The sequence below is a fragment of the Gracilinanus agilis genome, chromosome 1 (genome assembly GCF_016433145.1).
Source record: "Gracilinanus agilis isolate LMUSP501 chromosome 1, AgileGrace, whole genome shotgun sequence".
Taxonomy (NCBI): Eukaryota; Metazoa; Chordata; class Mammalia; order Didelphimorphia; family Didelphidae; genus Gracilinanus; species Gracilinanus agilis.
The window spans coordinates 365,532,665-365,553,770 of record NC_058130.1 but is presented as its reverse complement, the minus strand read 5'-3'; the positions used below and the strand labels follow the sequence as shown (position 1 = coordinate 365,553,770).

Below are 21,106 nucleotides of genomic sequence, written 5' to 3'. Positions count from 1 at the left end.
TAGCTAGCACTTTCAAATTATGAAGGTTCCAATCATTTTAAAATTGTTTTGCTAACATAGATCATTTGATCCTAAAGCAGGAAAAGTATCTTGCTTATTAATCTTCAAGATAACAAGCTTCTTCCTAATGCCCCAGTTATCAGTGCTCTTTATCCCTCAAATTAATTCAGATTTATGTTTACTTATCTGTATTCAGGTTAGTCCACCCTAGTAGAATGGAAACTCCTTGAGGGCAGGTATTACTTCATTTTTATGTCTTTCAACCTCAGAACCTAGTATACTACTTGGTACATGATTAGTCCTATTAAAAAGTTTTTCAGGATTTTTTATTGAGCCTTAGAAAGAATTTACCATGCTCTTTTGTTGTTGTTCAGTTGTTTTTCAATTGTGTCCGACTCCTTCTGACTCCATTTGGGTTTTCTTGGCAAAGATACTAGGGTGGGTTGCCATTTTTTCCCCCTATTCTCTTTTATCTAGTCCTTTTAAGCATTAATAACATACATTAAGAGCAAAGATCACCTTTCCTATTCACAATCAGGATCTATAACATCTACTCCTTTCTCTCATGCTTTTTCCTTATTATTTCTCACATGGGTATTTATAATTTCTTCCACTGCATATCCTAACTCTATACCCCAGCCATTTAATCTTTTTTTTTTCTTTTCTTTTCTTTTTTAAACCCTTAACTTCTGTGCATTGGCTCCTTGGTGGAAGAGTGGTAAGGGTGGGCAATAGGGGTCAAGTGACTTGCCCAGGGTCACACAGCTAGGAAGTTTCTGAAGCCGGATTTGAACTTAGGTCCTCCTGTCTCTAGGCCTGACTCTCAAGCCACTGAGCTACCCAGCTGCCATTTAATCTTTGTTTTTTTTTTTCAATTTTTTTTTAACCTTTAACTTCTGTGTATTGCCTTAGAGGTAGAAAAGTGGTAAGGGTAGGCAATGGGGGTCAAGTGACTTGCCCAGGGTCACACAGCTGGGAAGTGTCTGAGGCCGGATTTGAACCTAGGACCTCCCGTCACTAGGCCTGGCTCTCAATCCACTGAGCTACCCAGCTGCCCCCTGCCATTTAATCTTAATGCCAAACTGACGTCTTGTAAGGAATTTTTTAAAACAACATCTACAGTTGTTCATCAGGTACAATAAAATACATATTCGTTTAAATACTGTGTGCTCTTACAATTTCCTTCTAATATTTTATATATTACTGACCTCCTAGTTGCACCCACCTCCCTGAAAAACACTTCTTGTTTATAATATCCAAACTGATATATCTTGTGGAGAAAATTTATTAGGGGCAGAAAATGTGTTTTATTTGATTAGCTACTATATGCTACAATTTCCAGTTGTTTAGTCCAACAGTTTTTTAAAATTAAAGTAGTTAATTTGGAATTATGCAAGGAAAAAAAAAACTCCCCAAGGCTAAATTAGCTATACCCTTTCACACAATGATCCCATCCCTATGAATATACCCCAAGTGTGCCAAAAATGAAAAGGTCCAATAAATATCAAATATTCATAGTAGTAACACATTTTATGGAAAGAATATGGATGCCCACATATCAGAGGAATGGCTGGAACTGATTTTCTATTTTTTTTATTCCTTTTTATTAGGTTTTCTAAAAAAACTTCAATCTATTTTAGTAAGGCAACATGGAGTTTCAAAGAAAATGGAATTTTAGAGGAAACTAAGTAACATAGAGACTAAAAGAATTGACTTCTAAGCTTAGTGAAGTGGGAAATTGGGATAGTATGTATAGAAAAAAAGGGGAAAGAAAGGGATAGAAGACAAAAGTCAATTTTACAACTCATAAGCAGTATTACAAGTTTAAGTATTTTAGAAAGGTGCTTATAATGCTAAAATATTAACTGGATAAAAAATGTGAATATATATATAAAGGTTAGCCTCATTTTCACAAGCCCCATATGCAAATCACCTCACATATATGCCCTTACTTGTCATTCCTACTTCCTTGAGGGCAAGAACAGAGTCTCTATTTATAGGGTTTAAAAACATTTGATTGCAAAAATGAAATCATTGTATGTAAGCCACTTGAAGATTAAAGAGTCCAGAAATCACATTTTCTATGGAGTTTTCTTGATTTTTAATCTCTATAAGAAGCAATATTGATTCTCACTTTTCTTTTTAAGTCATTTTATTTATGTGTCCCTGCTAATGATAACATGTAGAGAGCTCAATATGTGTGAACAAAATAAATATCACAAGCACACTCAAATACGTGAAAAATGTCATTATGCTGCTAGTAGGAGATTCAGATCACATTTAATTGGTATCTGAAAGAGCGTGATTACTAATCTGGCAATTTCTTTCAGCCTATCAAAATCACAGAATGTCTTACAGAATCTACAGATGAAAAGAATTTCAGCCATCATCCTTTTTTATAGATGAAGAATCTGAAACACAGAAAGGCTAACAGACTTGTTTAAGGTCACAAAAGAAGGAAAGAGCAGAACCAGAATCATACATAAAGATGTCTATAAAGGGGCACTCCTTGGAGGAAGTGTTCAACCTGGTAAAATACTGGATCCTCAAAGTATGAAAATATTTACATTTGGCATGTATTTGATCTGCCTCCAACACCCCACTTTGGTTTATCAAATAATACCACATAATCCAGAAACAGCCTCTATCCAAAAGCACAGAGCTGGAAAAGACCATGGAGTCCAAATGGTACTTGAGCAAGAAGAATCCCCCTTGTAGAATCTGTTCAAGTGACCATGTAGGTGGTGCTTGAAAGGCAGCCAGGGAGATGGAGCCCCCTCCTGAGGCAGCCCATTCCACTGACTGATTGCTATCATGGGGGGTTAGGAGGGGGAACTTTGTCCTCACTCTAAACCTAAATCTGTTTCTGCAACTTTCAGCCATTGCCTCTATAATTCTGCCCTTTAGGGATAAGTGGGATATAGCTAAAGCTAAATATGCTTTATGTAAATAATTGGTAATTTCCACTTTGAGAAATTAGAAATAAGGTACTCTTAGAAGTTCTTTCATTTTCTGGATGTCATATAGTACAGCTGTAGTCTAAAAATGTGCAGTCAACTATTTCTAAATCAAATTTATTATTTCACTGGCATAGAGATTTCTTGAGGAAATTCTCTATTTACATATATAGATAGACACCTGCTCAGAAACTTAAAAGTCTTAGAAATTTGCTTGGGACACAGAGATGGTAAGTAACTGGTCTAGCAGCCCACAGCCAGAATATCAAAGACTTCAACTTAGGTTTTTCTCATTCTGAAGCTAGCTTTCCATTCCTTAGTAGAGGCAATCAGTCTGAATGTAAAAAAAAAAAAATGCTTATGTGCATTGATATGATATGACATAAGATAAACTGGTAAAACAGTAGCAACCTTAAGTATAAGGAATGACTAACTCAAAAAACATTTTAATGATAACTTACATCTGAACAGGGAATAGTATAACATATGCTATTAAAACTGATGAACTATTCAAAGCATTTTAAATTATCTTATCCTATTTAAATTGACTATAACTTAAAGTAGTATGTTTTTACAGTTGTATCTTTCCACTTTTTAACTTCACTCTATTTTTTTTTTAAACCCTTGTACTTCAGTGTATTGTCTCATAGGTGGAAGATTGGTAAGGGTGGGCAATGGGGGTCAAGTGACTTGCCCAGGGTCACACAGCTGGGAAGTGGCTGAGGCCGGGTTTGAACCTAGGACCTCCTGTCTCTAGGCCTGACTCTCACTCCACTGAGCTACCCAGCTGCCCCCCTTCACTCTATTTTTTGAGAGTATGTAGTACTATTGTTACACTACACAAAAATAATTAAATATAAAACTCTAGGAGCACCTCATTTAGGTCTTTCCCAATGGGAAAAAAAAAAGGAAGAAAGCAATACTATATCTATCTATATGTAATCTATATATCTATATATAGGGGGAAATCTTAAAAAAAATAATTAAAAGGACTGCTGAGAAAAATAAATTCCTCACTAGTACAATATATATACTACATATTGGCAACTTGTTTCAGATGACCCCACTCTTCAGTTGAAGAGGCTCAAAGATAGTAAATATATTAGAAATAGATAATAAAATTATCCTTTTAATACCAATATTCTCTTAATGATATTATATAGCTTCAAGCCATGGTATATCAGAAAAATTACAATTGCAGATAACCATACAAGGCAATGAAAAGACATGTGGTAAGTTTAAGGCTGCAGCATATTACCAATAATGAACTGCATGAATCTTCACATCTATCCCACTTTTAATCCATGACTATTGCAGCTTATTGTGATGGGCTAGATCCAATTTTGTCATCTAATGGATTATCTGTCCCTCTCAGATTTATGTTATGAAGGAGCTATGGAGAGTTTTCAAACTCACATAAGCATATAAATATAGCATTTAGATCCAAATATCCAAATCATTCATGAAATAATCAAGGAAAGAGGAAGATAGTGCCTGATTCCACCAGATAAATCCTTCAGGTAGACAATGATTCAATGTTCAAGTCTTTGAGTATAATAAGTTCATTTATGCTATAATGTAGTACTTTGGCTCACCGTCTTTCTCCACAAGTATATTATGAGGTTATCAAATGTTTTGCTGGGGGGGGGAAAGACATTCTATGTCAAGATCAATCCTCTTGGCTAACATATGTCAATAAATCTATGATATTTAATGCAACCCCTCATTTACTAGCCTAATATAAAAAAAAAGGAAAGAAAGAAATGAGATTAAATATGGTTTGCTGCTTACAAACCCAAGAGAAGAATGATTATTTTTCAAGAAAAACAACAGGAAACAAATAGACTACAGTAATCAAATCTTCTACTCTAATTACTCATAAATAATTTATAGATAGATCTTGGAAAATGCTTTCTATATTCAGAATATCTGTGTAGTTAATCAAACCAAAATCTGTAGTACCCATTTCCTTTCCTTTTTTTTTTTTTTAAACCAGGATAAAATTTTCCTGCCTCCAAGTCATTGTTGGGTTCTTTTCACATAAGCTGCTTACTCAATTTCTATTCTCCAAACAACTCAAATGTTATCAGCCACAGAGCAATTATTACATCGCCAAGAACTTTTACTACTCTGAGAAGCAGGTTCAGGTGAATTGAAGTCACTAAAGGCAGCTTCAGGGCACACTTGCTTCCTCTCCTTTTATTCTGCATTTATAACTCCCTTTAAGTCATTTTATTCTAACCCCTCCAATCTGAAGAGCATTCACATTGGCTAAGAAATATAGGAAAGAACAAAGAAAGGACTTGAATAGTTCTGCCTATTCAACCTAAGCCTGTGTCTTAAACTTTTTTGATCTTTTGACAACCAACATAGCTAAAAATAAATTTCAAAATTTCATTCTTTTTTCTTTTGTTATATTCAGAAATAACTACAAGCTTCCATTCAAACTGCATTTTAGTTGTCAGAACAGTACTCTTGAGGATTCTTATTACAATTTTCATTTGTATTGCTACTTTTAATTCTATCTTACATATTACTTTATAAAATCAGTGTGTCAATGAACTACCAGTATAGATGAATTGGTTTGTTTAGACCCCTTACTCTTTCCTTCTCAATAGAATAATTTTTTACTGACTTGTCAGAATTATATTTTTGAGAGTCTCACATTTGTTCCAACCTTTTTTATATCTAGGCCAGCTCACCAATGAATTCATGGAAATCTACTTTTCCAAAGTTTATAAGGATCACTATTAATTCTTATCAATCACTGATGCTAATTATAATCTAGACTGGAATTCTAATTTTTACATGATCTAGAACTAATGATCTAGAACTTCAGGAGAAAAAAAAGTGCCTCAAAAGTAATTTCCAAGAGATCCCTCCATTGTGACTTTGTATCTCCTAGAGAGAATTAGTGGTTAACTACATCAAAGAGAATAATCATCAACACAGAGGAGAATGAGACATCCCAAATTTGAAAAAAAGGAGCTAAGCAACACCTATACCCAATCTAAGGGACAAAAGCTAACGTTCATAAAGAGCAAAGGAGTCATAGCTCAAGTCCCAACTTCTGAGCAAATGGGCAGGTCCTAGAATTTCTACAGATCTCTAGAGTTTTTTGGAACCAAAGTTCAACATCTCCTGTTGAACTAAGTCAGTGAATCCAGACTGATAATCAAACTCAAGAATTAGTAATCGTTAGCATAAAGAAAATATATAGCTATACCAAAAATAGTTCTATAAAAGATACCTAAAATTTCTCTGGCGCTGAGAACCTCTTTTTACCTTAACATACTATAATAAAGCATTTCTTTGCAATCACACTAGTAAAGAAAAATGTTTGGATTTCATGAGTAACAATAGATAACAAAAAAGTTCCCCATCATCAGTCTTGCCATCTGTCCTCCTGGTTTCTCCCCACATATGGGCTTGGTTGAACAGATTTTAGACTGACCAAGGTCACTGCACAGCCAGCCTTCACAGATGGGGACAGTGTGAAAACCTTAATTGCAGCTGTGGACAGACACAAATTATGACACACATGGTTTAGAAGCATCCCTGGTCTAAGCAGGATGGGAGTTGGGTGACATTGCATACAAAAAGCAATGTTGTTGTTGCAAGGGGACCTCCTTACTTCCTCTCAGTGCAAAGACATTGCAAAGAGGGATAGAAGACTCAGAGATACAAAAGTTAAGAGGTCTGAATTTCTTTAAAACCTCCAAGCATCAAGCAGTGCCAACAAAGGAAGGACTTTTTTTCTGCTGTTTACATCTGTCTTATAGACTTCCCTACATGAAATGTCTTTCTGGACCAACCAGACAGGTTGGCAATTAGGTCAGCATCAAAAAAAAAAACTTATATGGGTTGAGAAAATGGCTCTTATCTAGCACAAGAGGGGTAAAGTTGGTGATGGAATAGGAATGCCTCATTTCCATATGTTTATTTAATCTGTATCAAAATTTCCTTTCCCCATTTCTTTTCCAAACCAAATGACCTGGTTAGAAAACTATACTTCCCCCCTCCCAAAGGTATATTTATTTACATATTCCCTTATTCCACATCAGCTCCCAGGAAACTTATCAAAATAGAATTATGTAAACCTTTGAGCTTCTAGATTCTCTCTTAGAAAAAAATTATGTAAATATAAATACATGTATATCTCTGTGTATATGTGCATATACGTATGTGTGTATGTGTATTATGTATCCATGGAACTTAAGAGTGCCAATGCTTTTTCTAGAAAAATATTCGAGTCACTTAGCCTTAATAAAAACAAAAAATGAGAATTTTAACAGAATGTTTTTACTATTTTAAATAATTTATCAAGTCAGAGCTATTTCAAAAGATTGTTGATAAAAAAGAACATTTAACTGTAACAATACTGAACAGACAGTTGATTATAGAAAGACATGTCAGTGCACATATGGCAGCCGGATAAATTATGCACATCTGGATTACTTTTGGCAAGAAACACAGCTAAGTGTCTAAAGCCAAGTTTAGCAATCTGTCACTAACAATATGTACATTTATTTTAAAATGTCAAGGGCTCAAAGTCATATTTTCTATTTCTTCATAAACTTTCCAGATCTTCATAAGACAGCAAACAGGTGACAAAACACATTGCTCAAACTGCCAAAGGCTGTATAAATAGGGATGATTTTGAATTTCTCACCATATATACAATAGTGGGAAAAACTGAAGGCCAACCATATATATATATATGTGTGTGTGTGTATGTATACACACATCAAGTATATATATCTATATTTTATATATATGCATATATATAATATATATGCACACACATATATACACATATACAAATACGTATGTATGTGGTGGTATGATACCCAGAAACCTAGCTTTAAATTTAAGTATTTTATAATAGTTGAAACATTAAAAATAAATTCACGTAAAAATACAAAGATGAAAATCCATAAATGCGAAGTCATCCTAATATGTATCAAACAAAGAAAAATTACCATTATCACAATCGTAATAACAAATTAATTTTTTTAAAAAATGTGCTTATTATTCTGACATTATTTACACACATAGGAAGTTCTCCAAGATCTAAACCATTCTCTTTGGTTAACGGAAAAACTAGAAGAGCCAATGCAGTACAGACTAAAACTATCTAGATGATTTTTAGGGATAGAAATGGGGTGGAGAGAAATCTACATTTAATTCGCAACAAAGTGGGAAGGCAGAAATAACAATTCGTTAACTGGATTTAAAAGTGTCAACTCTGTCCCGCGGTAACCATCTAAAAATGACAATGATGTTTGTGTATCTGTTTTTAAGTATTTTGAGCAAAATAAGAGATAAGACATAAGACTACAGAAGATTAATAGTCTTCATTTAAGTGTTACAACATTACAGGACAGTTCTGTTATGTTGACATTTTTAAAAGTTAATGCCAAAAATATCCATTATTTAGCTTGTGATTATCTATGGATACTGATGCCCTTTACCTCAATTTTTTTTCCTTTGCTTATCAATTTGACCATTTTGTCAAGTGATAGTAGCTAAATGATGAATTTCCTAAATTCAAAAATTAAGTTCAATCTAGTTAGTATATTTTACATTGTCAAAACAATGTCCAGGACCCACGAAGGCATTTTATAGATAAATGAACAGTAACAATGGTAGAAGAGAAAAAGTAATGAGGAGAAATACAATGAGAAAAGAAGCTTGTAAAATCCAAACTTATCAACTTTTCACTTGCATCTGCTTCCATAAAGCTTAATGGATAAAAACAATCAATCACGTAACTTGAGAGTTGGAAGGGACCTCAAAGGCCATCTAATCCAACACATACTCAAAACAAATCCCCATTATAACATACTTGACAAGTGGTTATCTATACAAGGCCTCCAAGGAGTAGGAACTGACCATCTCTTTGAGGAACGCACTGAGCTTCTAGATGCAGTTTTCTCAGACATCAAATCTTAGTTGGCCCCCTTGTAACTTCTACCTGATTCCTGGTTTTGAAATTGCTTAAATACTTGAACAAGTTATCATGCCCCCTCTGAGTTTTCTCATGTCCAGGCTTAACAGGCTTCAACTGATTTCATATGTCATGGGCTCAAAGCTCTTCAGCATCCTGGTTGCCATCCACTGGCCAGCCACTATCTAGTCTTTCAGTGTCTCTCTTAATCTGTGGTGCCCAGAACGGAAGACAATACTCCATCTGAGGTCTGATTAGGGCAGAATACAGATGATTTTTCTGTATCTAAGTATAAGACTTTCTAGTTTATCCCTATAGAATTTCATCTTGTTTAATTGATTACAATGCTCTAGTTCTAAGGTCCATTTTTTAACCCTTACCTTCCATCTTAGAATGAATACTATGTATTGGTTCCAAGAATGAAAAGTGGTAAGGGGCAGGCATTGGGGAGGGGGGTGATTTGGGGGGAAGGGGGGTTTAAGTGACTTGTTTAAGGTACACAGCTATGAAGTATCTGAGGGCAAATTTTAACCATCACCAGGACCTCCCATCTCTAGGCCTGGCTCTCAATCCACTGAGTCACTCAGCTGCCCCCTTAAGATCCTTTTGGATTCTGATTCTATCATCTATTATGTTAGTCACCCCTCCCAGATTTTTGTTATTTATAAATTTGATGACTATGCCAACTATGTTTTTTCTAAGTTTTTGACAAAGAAGTTAAACAACACAGAGTTTATGAGGATGGGGCCCTAATATAGAGAGATTTTTGCTTTAGGAAGGTACCTTTAGTAGCTAAATGAAGAGTGGACTAGAGTGAAGAAAGACTTGAAGCAGAGAGACCAAGCTTGTGACTGGTACAGGATTGCCTAGTTAGTAAGTAATGAAAATAAAATGTAAAGAAAATAAGGAGGACTCTGTATAGGAGAAAGCTTCCTCTTCTTACTATTTGCCTTTACAGGCTCATGAACCACTGACCTCCCTCTCCTGACTCCATGAACTTTCAATGGCTGTCACTCAAGTCTGGAATTTTCTCCCTGCTCACCTCCACTTCTGGTCATCCCTTAAGTATCAGCTAAAGTTCCACCTTCTGTAGTAATTCTTTTCTGATCTCCCTTAATACTAATGGCTTCTCTCTAAGATTATTTCTGTTTTATCCTGTATGTAACTTGTTGGTACATAGTTACATGCTGTTTCCCTCATTTGATTGTGAACTCCTTGGGGCAAGTGACACTTTCACCTTTCTTTTTATCCCCAGGGCATATATCATAGCACTTGGCATAGAGGAGCCACTTAATAAATGCTTAATGACTTTATTTGATCCAAGATCCTTAAGGCATCAACATTCACCACCAACATTTTGAAGAAACATCATCTATGTTGTTTTGCGTACTCCAAATGTTTCTGGATACATGTAACACACTTCCATATGTATGTGTATGTGCTATATAAACCATGCATAAATGAACATCAACACTAATGGAACAAAAAATTATATACAATTAATAAGAGTAAAGAGATATATAAATTAAAACTTCTCCAAAAATATGACATCAAAACACAGAATATCAAATTACTAGTAATTCTGAGGAGTCAACAGCTTAAAAATTAAACTTTCATTCCCATTTATCTGGTAGTGGCACTCATATGGAGAGAAAAATCTCTGATTATTTAAAGTGAATTGGAATGTACATTTCTAACTCTGAAAAATGTAAATTAGAGTGAATATTTTATTTCAATGGAATAAGAGCAAAAATTCCAAAATTAGTCAAAATGTTTACTTTTCATTCTTAAAGTTTTAGAAACTTAACAAACCTCATGGTTTTTATCTATGTTTTAATAACCAATAAGTATTTAAAATATCTGCAGAGAGATGAAGACAACTAACCTTTTAAAAAACATTTTAAAATAAACACTAGAATATCAATCTGAAGTATAAGGAACAGTGAGAACACTTTGGACTGTTTAAACAAGTACAATATATAATAGTACTTATCTTTTACAGTTCATTACAGTTCTTCTGCATTACTCTTCACATGAAGGCAATCCAAAGAACAAATGTTTATCCCCAGTTCTTAAATTTAATACAAATGTTAACAGAGCCAGGACCCCAACAATGTTACAATAAACCTATATTTGGAAATATCTTGTTGAAAGTTTGGAACTTTGAAATTATATTTCCCAATGCTCTCATAACAACAAAATTTCAGAAGAAGAAAAAAAAGGAAGAAATGAAGAACCTATTATTTCCCACTATTTGTGTCAAATTATCTTAATAAAAGTTATTGTCATATATGCTTATTTATGTAGAAATATATTTAACATATTTGCATACATTAAACATTTATTTATCACTAATTTACAAAGGTTTTTTATAGAAAAAAACATTAGAAGACCAAAATATGGAAGGAGGGGAGAAAGAAGAAAGAGAAAAATTGTAACCTTAAAGAAATAAGCAATATGGCATATTAAATAGCTAGAAAATGAAAAATTGTGAAGAATGGGAAAGATGTGAAAGGATGATACTAATAAATAAAAACAAGCTGAGTAGGACCAATTTGAGTTAAGCAGAATGTTTTCCCTTTCTGATGGACAAGTAACATCTCTGAGACATGTGAAAACAACATACTGAAGCTGTCAAGGGGAAAAGAATTAATAAGATTTTTTGACAGACAAATACACATGCAATATATACTTATATATAGAATCCTACATTAAGGGTCTGCTAAAAAGTGAGGTGGGAAAAAAATCTACTTTCCTAATACCTTTTCCTCTTGGTTTCTGAATATCTAGCTATGTATACTTTCATTCTCTGTTTTGAGTCTTCCTCCTTCACAACTGACTTCAGTATACTACTATGCTCATTCATATACCAAAACTGATGCAAATATTCCACGAGTAATTTCTTTCAATAACATCCACTGACTGAATTTTTGAAGTGGCCCCCAAAAATCAAACCAGAGTATGCTAAAAGAAGCTTTCTCAATCCTATTGTCAGCAAACTTTGAAATAAAACGTCTGAGTTCATTTGCTCATGTTCATATAAATCCCATGAGATTGCTAATTAAACACTTTAAGAGGTAAGTTACTGATATGGACTGTAGACCAGTTGATAGTTAAAATGAATGATGCATAAACATAGTGAATATTTTGTTTAGTAATCTTATCTTTACAGCACTATGTGTATAGCATGGTTGCAAGATTTTATACACTGCAACTACGAACTTTTTAGAGAAAACAACAATGCCAATTACTTAAAAAATGGAGAGAATAAATAGAAGTAAACTTGATCTGCTCTGTTGTGCTAAGGATTCTAAATGCTCAGTTATTAATCTTCACAACAGCTCCATTTTAAATCAATCCTGATCGTTCATTTCCATTCTTTGTTTTTATTTCCTCAGATTCTGGCCTATTTTGAGTTGAAAAAAAAAAAAAGGAATAAGTGAGGTTTTTGAGGTATTATTTTCTTAAACGTGGGTATTTAAAGCAAGGCCATGATGGAGCTTCCCAGAATAGGCAACTTGGCTTCTGGAAGAATGAACATGTAAAAATTGTGTGAAAATAACACAGTACAGATAGCTGCTAGGAAGCAATTCACAAAATTTCTTGCCAGAATCAAATATATACACATCCCAATGGATTGTTCATTAAATTCTTCAGAGGTCAATTGCATAAAAAAGCTAATGGTGAAGGGTTACAATAGCCCCAAAAAAGGGAGCTTTGGAAGCTGTATTGCAACAGACAGGAATATACACAACTATATAAATAGGTAATAGAAAAACAAACCCACCACCAGGGAACAGGGCATGAACTAATAAAAAAAAATCCAAGTGAATTTATTGAAATGTTCTAGGTCAGATATGTGAGAAATTGATGCTCGTCATTCTAGGGAAAAGGGTCATGCACTTGTACTAAATGTTCTTGTGCAGTACTTGTTCCTTAATTAACATGTATTAATGAAGTCCCAAGTTTAGAGAGGATAGCTAGTAGATCTTATAACAATCATGTGGGACTGAATACCTTCACTTACTTTCAGAATATTTTGCAATAGGGGTAGCTAGGTGGCACACTGGATAGAGAGTCAAGCCTGCAGCTGGGAGGACCTGGGTTCAAATGTGACTTCGGATGTGTCCTACTGTGTTACCTTGGACAAATCACTTACCCTCAATTGCCAAGCCCTCACTGAACCATTACTTACATTGATGCTAAGACAAAAAGAAAAAAAAATTTTTTTTAAGAACCATATTTTGTGGTAGTTTCCCAATAGCACCTCATAGCACAGAATCTTCTTTCACTTAAGTATAGGTCAAGGGCCTAACTGCTTGGTGATGATCTGAGCATAAATGACCACACCAGCACACGGGGTCCATTATTATAAGCTCATATTTTGCACATATTCCAAAAAACATTTTACAATGAATTAGTGACTAAATGCCTCAAAGCATTTGGGGAGTTGAAGAAACTCCTCCCTTTCTGAACGATGTAATTCATAAATCATTATGACTGAATTTGTTTCTTAAATTATGTTAATTTGAATATAATGTGAATTTCGGTAATTCCTAAACTAATTATACTGTCTTGGAACAATAGCTTTACCAGAATTTAAATGAGGTCACCATATGATCCTTTTAATTTTCATGTGCTTTGTCCATTTCTTTGAATACTTTATTAAAATTAGTTTTAAAAAATAAAGCAAGTACAATATTTTCCCTGCATTTGCCTACATTGTTACTAGAGTTTCTTCCAGAAATTTGGCACAGACCTAAAATCCCTCCTTGGGACTGCTTCTTTGTCATTAGCATCTACAAGGCATAAATGGCAAAAGAAACTCAGTACTACTTTTGCTTGTGTTATATGTAAGACATATACTCTTTCTGCCTTCTCCTTACCCCACCCCAACAGAAGGGTTTCCTCAACTAGCTAGATAAGTGAGAAGAAACTTAAAATTTATGTCAAGTAAGGCAGCAACAAAAAAATGTCCACCTACCATATCTGACTTTAGCAAAGAGGATTTACCAAAAGTATATCGAGTGATTTTTAGAAAATTTAAAAGAATACTGACTAATACTCCTTAAATCATATTCTAATCCCTAACTAAAAGGTTATTAAAAAGTAATTTGGGGGCAGCTGGGTAGCTCAGTGGATTGAGAGCCAGGCCTAGAGACAGGAGGTCCTAGGTTCAAATCCGGCCTCAGACACTTCCCAGCTGTGTGACCCTGGGCAAGTCACTTGACCCCCATTGCCTACCCTTACCAATCTTCCACCAATAAGTCAATACACAGAAGTTAAGGGTTTAAAAAAAAAAAAGTAATTTGTATAATTCATTACATAAGAGAGGGACATTGTGGCGAAAACAAAAATGGGAAATTTTCTTCAAAATACATGTCCTTAAATAGAATTAGCATTCTAGATACAATATAAGAAGGAATATGGGGGCAGCTAAGTTGTTCAGTGGACAGTCAGGCTTACAAAAGAGAAGTTCTGGGTTAAATTCTCACCTCAGACACTTCCTAACTGTGATTCTGGGAAAGTCATTTTACTCAAATGTCTTGCCCTTACCACTCTTTTGCCTTGGAATAGATACTCAGTGTCCATTATAAGAAAGAAGGTAAGGAGTTTTAAAAAAGGAATACATATATCTGAAGAAAAATGAGTAATCTCAACTGAGAAACAGTACCATGTTTGTAGGAACAAATCAAATTGTATTCATTATAAAATCTCAGAGGTAGGAGGGACCCAGAAGTCAACTACTCCAATACCTGAACAAGGATTCCCCTTATAACCCCTGCAGGTGGTTGACTCCCTTTTATATAAAAACTTTTTCTGAGGGGGAATTATTGGTTTAGAACTGCAGGGATCTAATTCAGGGTGAGAATTTGTGTTTTTATTTGAATGTTTTGATGACAGTACTTACTTCGCTATAATTGTCTTCCCATGTAATACTATGTGTTTTATTTTATACATTTAAGAACATTATTTTGGACAGGGAGTCATTGACTTCACCATATTGCCCAAAGGGTTCCAGGAAACAAGGCAAAGATTCCCATATCTAAAGCAAGAAAAGGTCTTGGAGATAAATAAGACTGATCGGTCCTCTCATTTTACAGATGAGGATGTAGTTAAATGACTATCTCTAGCAAGGAAGATACAAGCTATGACACTTAATTTAGAAGAATTTGGTAGTGAGAACTAGATGAATCAAATAATTTTTATCACAGGTACCATTCTTCAGATAAAAAATGAAAAGTGTGATACTTTCAAACAATAAAATACTATTGATAATTTATATAATTCAAAAGGACTAATTTTTCATATATAACACTAAGATGATCAAGTTTCATAAACTCATAAAAAAGAATATAGTATAGCCTTTCATATTTTCACTTTACAACTTAATGTCTCTCATTTAAAAAAATATTCAATCATTCAAAGTATAGAAAATAATTCAGATAAAGTTAGACACTGGGGCATCCAAACATGGATCAATGAATATATCATGCCATTAACATTACTAGCTCAAAATAAGTTGGCTTTTTGTCATCTCATCACTTCACTATGATTTCACTGTATAATAATGCATTGAAGTTCATTACTCAAAAGGTCCATTGTTAAAGATTACCAAAACCACCCAACCCAATAACCACAGAATAAAGAGTTGAAAGGAAACAGAATCTTACATGGGTACTAAAAGGAAATCCTACCACATGCAAACTTTATAAAATTCAATGGATTCCCAAATCAATGCTAGTACAAAATTCTACCACATTCAAGTCACTCCATACTTAAGTGATAACTTTTACCATATCAACACATTCTTATTTATATATTTGACAGTCAACAATCAATTTTTGAAAAAATGTAAAACTTAAGAAAAATGACATGGTGAAAAAAATTTAACCCAAATAACCTTGGTGTCACCTTCTACCTAGCTGTCTCACTTCCTACCTACATTCCAAGTTTTTTGTTCATGTGATTCAAAGCTTTGCCTATACCAGTCATTCTCAGGCCAGTGTCTCAAATTATCTTCATCAGAAAATTACTGAAGTAGGGGGCAGCTAAGTAGTTCAGTGGATAGAGAGCCAGGTCAAAGGACAGGAGGTCCTGGGTTCAAATCTGGCCTCAGATACTTCTTAGCTGTCTATCCCAGGGCAAGCTACTTAACCCAAATGATTACTACTCTTGTGCCTTGGAACCAATGCACAATATAGATTGTAAGACAGAAGGTATGGGTTTAAAAAAAAAGAAAGAAAATTACTGAAGTAAAGTTCATTTAAATCTAGAGTCTTAGCATAGAGAACTTAGCATGTACAAGTGATGGTTTAAGCCTAAACATGGAACCAAACCTACAGAAGAATGCAACCAAACTCACAGCTATCAATGATTTAGTAGATAATTCCAAGTGAGTTGCCTGAGGCACATGAAAATTAGGTCACTTACCCAAGGTCCAAAAATAGAAGTATCAGAGGAAGGTTCTAAATGAGGGTCTTTTTGACTCTAAGTATAACAATTATCCATTATGATAAGCTACCCAGAAAAATTATAAGGAAATCACAAAAAGTTTGGAAATCATTCATTTGCTTTGATGCCTCATTATAAATCCAGGGAAAGCTAGGAAATTAAGAATCAGAGCAAAGATCACTCTCATTTTTAATAAATTTACTTGGTGATACTCTATAGCATTAAAAGTTTTGAATAATCATTCAGTCAGCTATCTTGACTTCCATCTATCTTTATTTTCTTCACAAATGCTGTTTCTGGGACAATTAGCACCCTGCAAGTTGATTTCTAAATAGGAACTAACAAAAACATGTAGCTCCCTTAATATAATTTCTAAAAAGATGATGGGAAAAGTTTTTTTTAGTTAAATCATTTCCAATTGTCTTCCTGTGAAAAATTGTAGATGTGGCCAAAAGAAAAATTAAATCCTAAGCATAAGTTTAAAAACAAAACTGTATTTAAGAATTCAGGAAACTCTTTAAAAATTGACATTTAAGTAAATATTAATAACACCCATAATGAAACATTGATTAGCAAAAAATGCATTTCTATGGGGTTAAATCATTTGAGAAGATGTGTCAGGGAGGATATCCTTGTTATTTTTTAGATAACAACCAGAGGAAGGGCACTATTATGATAATCAATCAATGTGTACTTATATGTTAAACATTCTAATAAATACATAGCATAAAAAAGACAAAAATGAAATAGCCCCTGCCTTCAAGGATAGGGAGTAAAGAAGACCTGATTCAAATCTAACCTCATATACTTATTAGCTGTACCTAAGGAATTCATTTAAACTTCATCTAGGTTACCTAGTTATTTAGCCTGGTAGACAGTTGGGTGGCACAGTGAATAAAACTCCTGGAGTCAGAAAACCTAACTTTAAATCTAGCCTCAGATATTAGCTATGTGACCCTAGCTGTCACTTAACCTCTGTTTGCCTCAGTTCTTCATCTGTAAAATGGAGATGTAAAAAAATAATAAAAATTATCTACTTCCCAGGGTTATTGTGAAAATGAAGTGAGGGAAGTGTTGTAAAATGCTTAGCACAATTTCTGGCACATAGTACTTGTGACATAAATGTTAACTACTCCTAATATTATTATCTGCTTCAGTCTCCCTGTCTGTAAAATAGGGATAATAGCACTGACTTCCTAGCATTGCTGTCTCAGAATTGTGAAAATAAAATTAAATAATATTTATAAAGCATTTTATAAACCTTAAAGCATTATATAAATACAAACAATTATTATTTCAGCTCCTTACCTGGGGTTAGATTTCAAAGATTAATGTAGGATGTATAGAGCTCTTCAAATAAATCCTGCTCCCATGTATTACTGAACACAGAGGCAATGCTGCCCTTCTGAAGGCTGTGCAAGCTGAAAGCAAGGTCAAGCAGGTTTGAAAAGCTTAAAGTACAGAACCAGAGGGAGTGAGTCTGCTGCCTGAGGACAACTTCAGTTACTTCTGGGGAGGCTTAATATCAGGGAACAATTAATTCCTAGTCTTGGGTGGCCAATAAACAGATGAAAACACCAAAGAAGTCTTACTTCTCTGCAGCCCCCTTCTGCCTTTTTAAAAATGACAGTGGCAAAGTGGTGTGGGGAGGCAGAGGGAACAAGAGGGGGAAGGGCCACAGAATGAATTATGTTCTGAAATTCAGAGAGAATATAAGATGACATGATTACAAAATCAGTATTTCATTCAGTGGAGCCAAACACAGCCAAAAAGGCTTTCATCCAAATAAGGTGTCTCCCCTACCTAGCATATGCTAGGGAATCTTTGATAGATGCCCCCAGATGTACCTTGGTTCAGTGATCTTCTGAAGATTTTTATTAAGCAAAGCATAAAATAGGGAGACAGACCCATACCAATTTATTTCCAGAATCATTGAGAACATCCAGATGGAAGGATTATTTTAAAATAGTGAAGCTGTCCAGATGCTCCTATTTACACTGGGCACTGTACTGATTACATGGAACCCCAGAACTCCACAAGTTCTAATCAAGAGATCCATTTCGTTAACAGCAATATTTTCCTCATGATGGTATGGCACTACAAATGGTGGAACAAAGTGATTCTTTCAAGACTGGGGTGATACACAGTTTAAATTGCTATAGGTATTTCTAGAAAGCTAGAAGCTTAAGGAGAGAAATTTTGTTCTAATCTAGAGATGTATTTTGGGGCAGCTTGGTGATGCAGTGAATGGAATGTTCCTCAAGTCAAGAAGACTCAGCTTTCCAAGTTCAAATCTGGCATAAGAAACTTAATAGCTGCGTGACATTTACCAAGTCACATAACCCTGTTTGCCTCAGTTTCCTCAACTATAAAATGAACTGGAGAAGGAAATGACAAACCACTCTGTTCTCTTTACCAAGAAAACACCAAATGGGGTCACAAAAAGCCAGGCACAACTAAAATGAATGAACAAGAGCTGTATTGCTGAATGAGTAGGGAAAGACAACCACAGTTCTGATTTTAATTTAAAAATGTTTCAGGAGTTCAGATGAAGAAAAATTTTCTAGATGCATGTAAATTAACAATTATATGAAGCAGAGAAAAGTGGCAAAAGGAGGAACAATTACTCCTTAGGGAGGCCAAAATTTCCTGAGGCTTTAGAATGTAACACAGTGTCCTCACAAATAGTTGTAGGGCTCCCATCACTCTCTCACTTGTCTTTCATATCTGCTTTTGACTAGCAGTTACCAAAGGAAAAGTGAAGTGGGAGGCTGGGCATCACCTTGAGTACAAAACCCTAAAGCTCTGAATTTTGCAAAATATAAGAACATTACTTGACAGCCAAAGATATGGGAGAAGTGTCTGGCAAAGGAGAATAGAATAGATTTTACTCATACAAGCAGTTACTCAAGGTGTAACAGGAGTTTAAAATATTCATTTTTTAGCTACTAAAAGATAAATGACCTTTTAAGAAGACTGTTCTAGAAAGAAAATATTTAAAGCAGCAATCTTAAGAACTATTCTTGTTTAGTTGTTTTCAGCCATGTCAGACTCTTCATGACTATATTTGGGGTTTTCTTGGCAAAGATCCTAGAGTGGTTTGCCATTGTATTTTCCAGCTCATTTTACAGATAAGGAAACTGAGACAAGTGAGGTTAAGGGACTTGCCCAGGATCACCCAGCTAAGTAAGTGTCTGTGGCACTACAGAGGTAGTCAAACAGAATATTCAATATCAATATAAACTAAACTTGATCAGGAACAATTTACATTTAAATGGATTTATTTCAATGCATAAAGGTCCTCCCACCAAGTGATCCATCAGGATTCTTTGGCCATTCATTAACTTTGCTTTTTCTCCTAATGAGCAGAACTAATGTACTCTCTCTATGCTTCTGGGTCTGCTTCCCCAGATCCCCTTGGTGACACATTATAAAAGTCTTTTTAGATTTCTCAGTATTCTTCATGCTGCCTCATTTTAGTGGCAATAAGATATCCCATAATAATATAATACTGTTTACTTAACATTATCTTAATGTTGGTTATTTAGGGTGCTTTGACTTTGAAGCAATGCAATACTGCTATGAAAATATGTAATTCTTTTTATTTTTGTCTCGATAAAATTGTCATTATCTATTCCATACTTTCATACTGTTCTTTGTGAAATGGCATATGCATGATTTCAGTCCTTCTTTGGGGAGGCTGCCAATCACCCTGACTTCATTCTCTTTCCTATCTCAGGACAGGATGATTTTTTAAATCTGGTGACACACAGAGATCCTTATCACCATTCATTTGGGTCATCAAAAGGGGCTTCCTGCTCAGAAGGAAGATCTTGTTCCACCCTCTACTGGAAATATCTCAAACTCCTTTATTATACTGCTCCAAAGATGCAAGTCTTCTTTTTTCCTCTAATTCATGCTTCTATCTTCCAACTCTCTTACATGTACTGAGGACACAAATACATTATTCCAATAGCTTTATCCCTTTTAGAATGTCAGTCCAACTAGTCAATGTCATTCCTCTAGAATGTTAATCACTGAAGGCTGAACATTATCTTCCTCAATTTCCCCCTGCCATGATAGTGTTCTCCAAACCTTGGACAATATCATCCAAGAATATATTTAAAATAGACATCTGGTGGGCAGCTAAGTGCCTCAGGTTTAGAGATGGGATTCAAGTACATCCCAGCTGTGTGACCCTAGGCCAGTCACTTAACCCCCATTGTCTACTTCTTACTACTATTCTTCCTGGAAACCATACACAGTATTTATTCTAAGATGGAAAATAAGAGTTATTAAAAATATTTTTAAACACATGTGCACACACAAAACAGATTTCTGAATCCCTCTTCTTTTTTTTGCAGAGGTAGGAAATTATGGATATGGAATATCATATACATACTGCAAATAATATATTTATTCATTTGGTTTTTCCTAAACTGTTTTTAGGGGGGGTGTCTCATTTTAAATTTTTGTAACAAGGGATACCTTATTGAGTAGGGAAAGAGGGAGGGATATATTGGAAATGAAGGCAATGCAAAAAAATAAAGATAACAAGAGAAATCCCCTTTCCTTCATTTTCTTCTTCTGTACCTGATTTCATTTTCCTTTGTAGTATTCAAGAATTTTTTGCTTTCAGGTACTTATTGAAAGAGTTAGATATGCTAATGAAATAAAATAAATATTGCTATTAAATACAGAATGGCTAATTTAATAGGTGAGAATTTCAAAGCTATATTGATAT

At 34.5% G+C, this 21,106-nt stretch overlaps 1 protein-coding gene across 1 annotated transcript in view; it reads right to left on the bottom strand.

Annotated features, from left to right (window-relative positions):
* ARL15 (ADP ribosylation factor like GTPase 15) overlaps positions 1-21,106 on the bottom strand; it is a 472,397-nt gene that overhangs the window by 169,535 nt on the left and 281,756 nt on the right. The window lies entirely within an intron of this gene.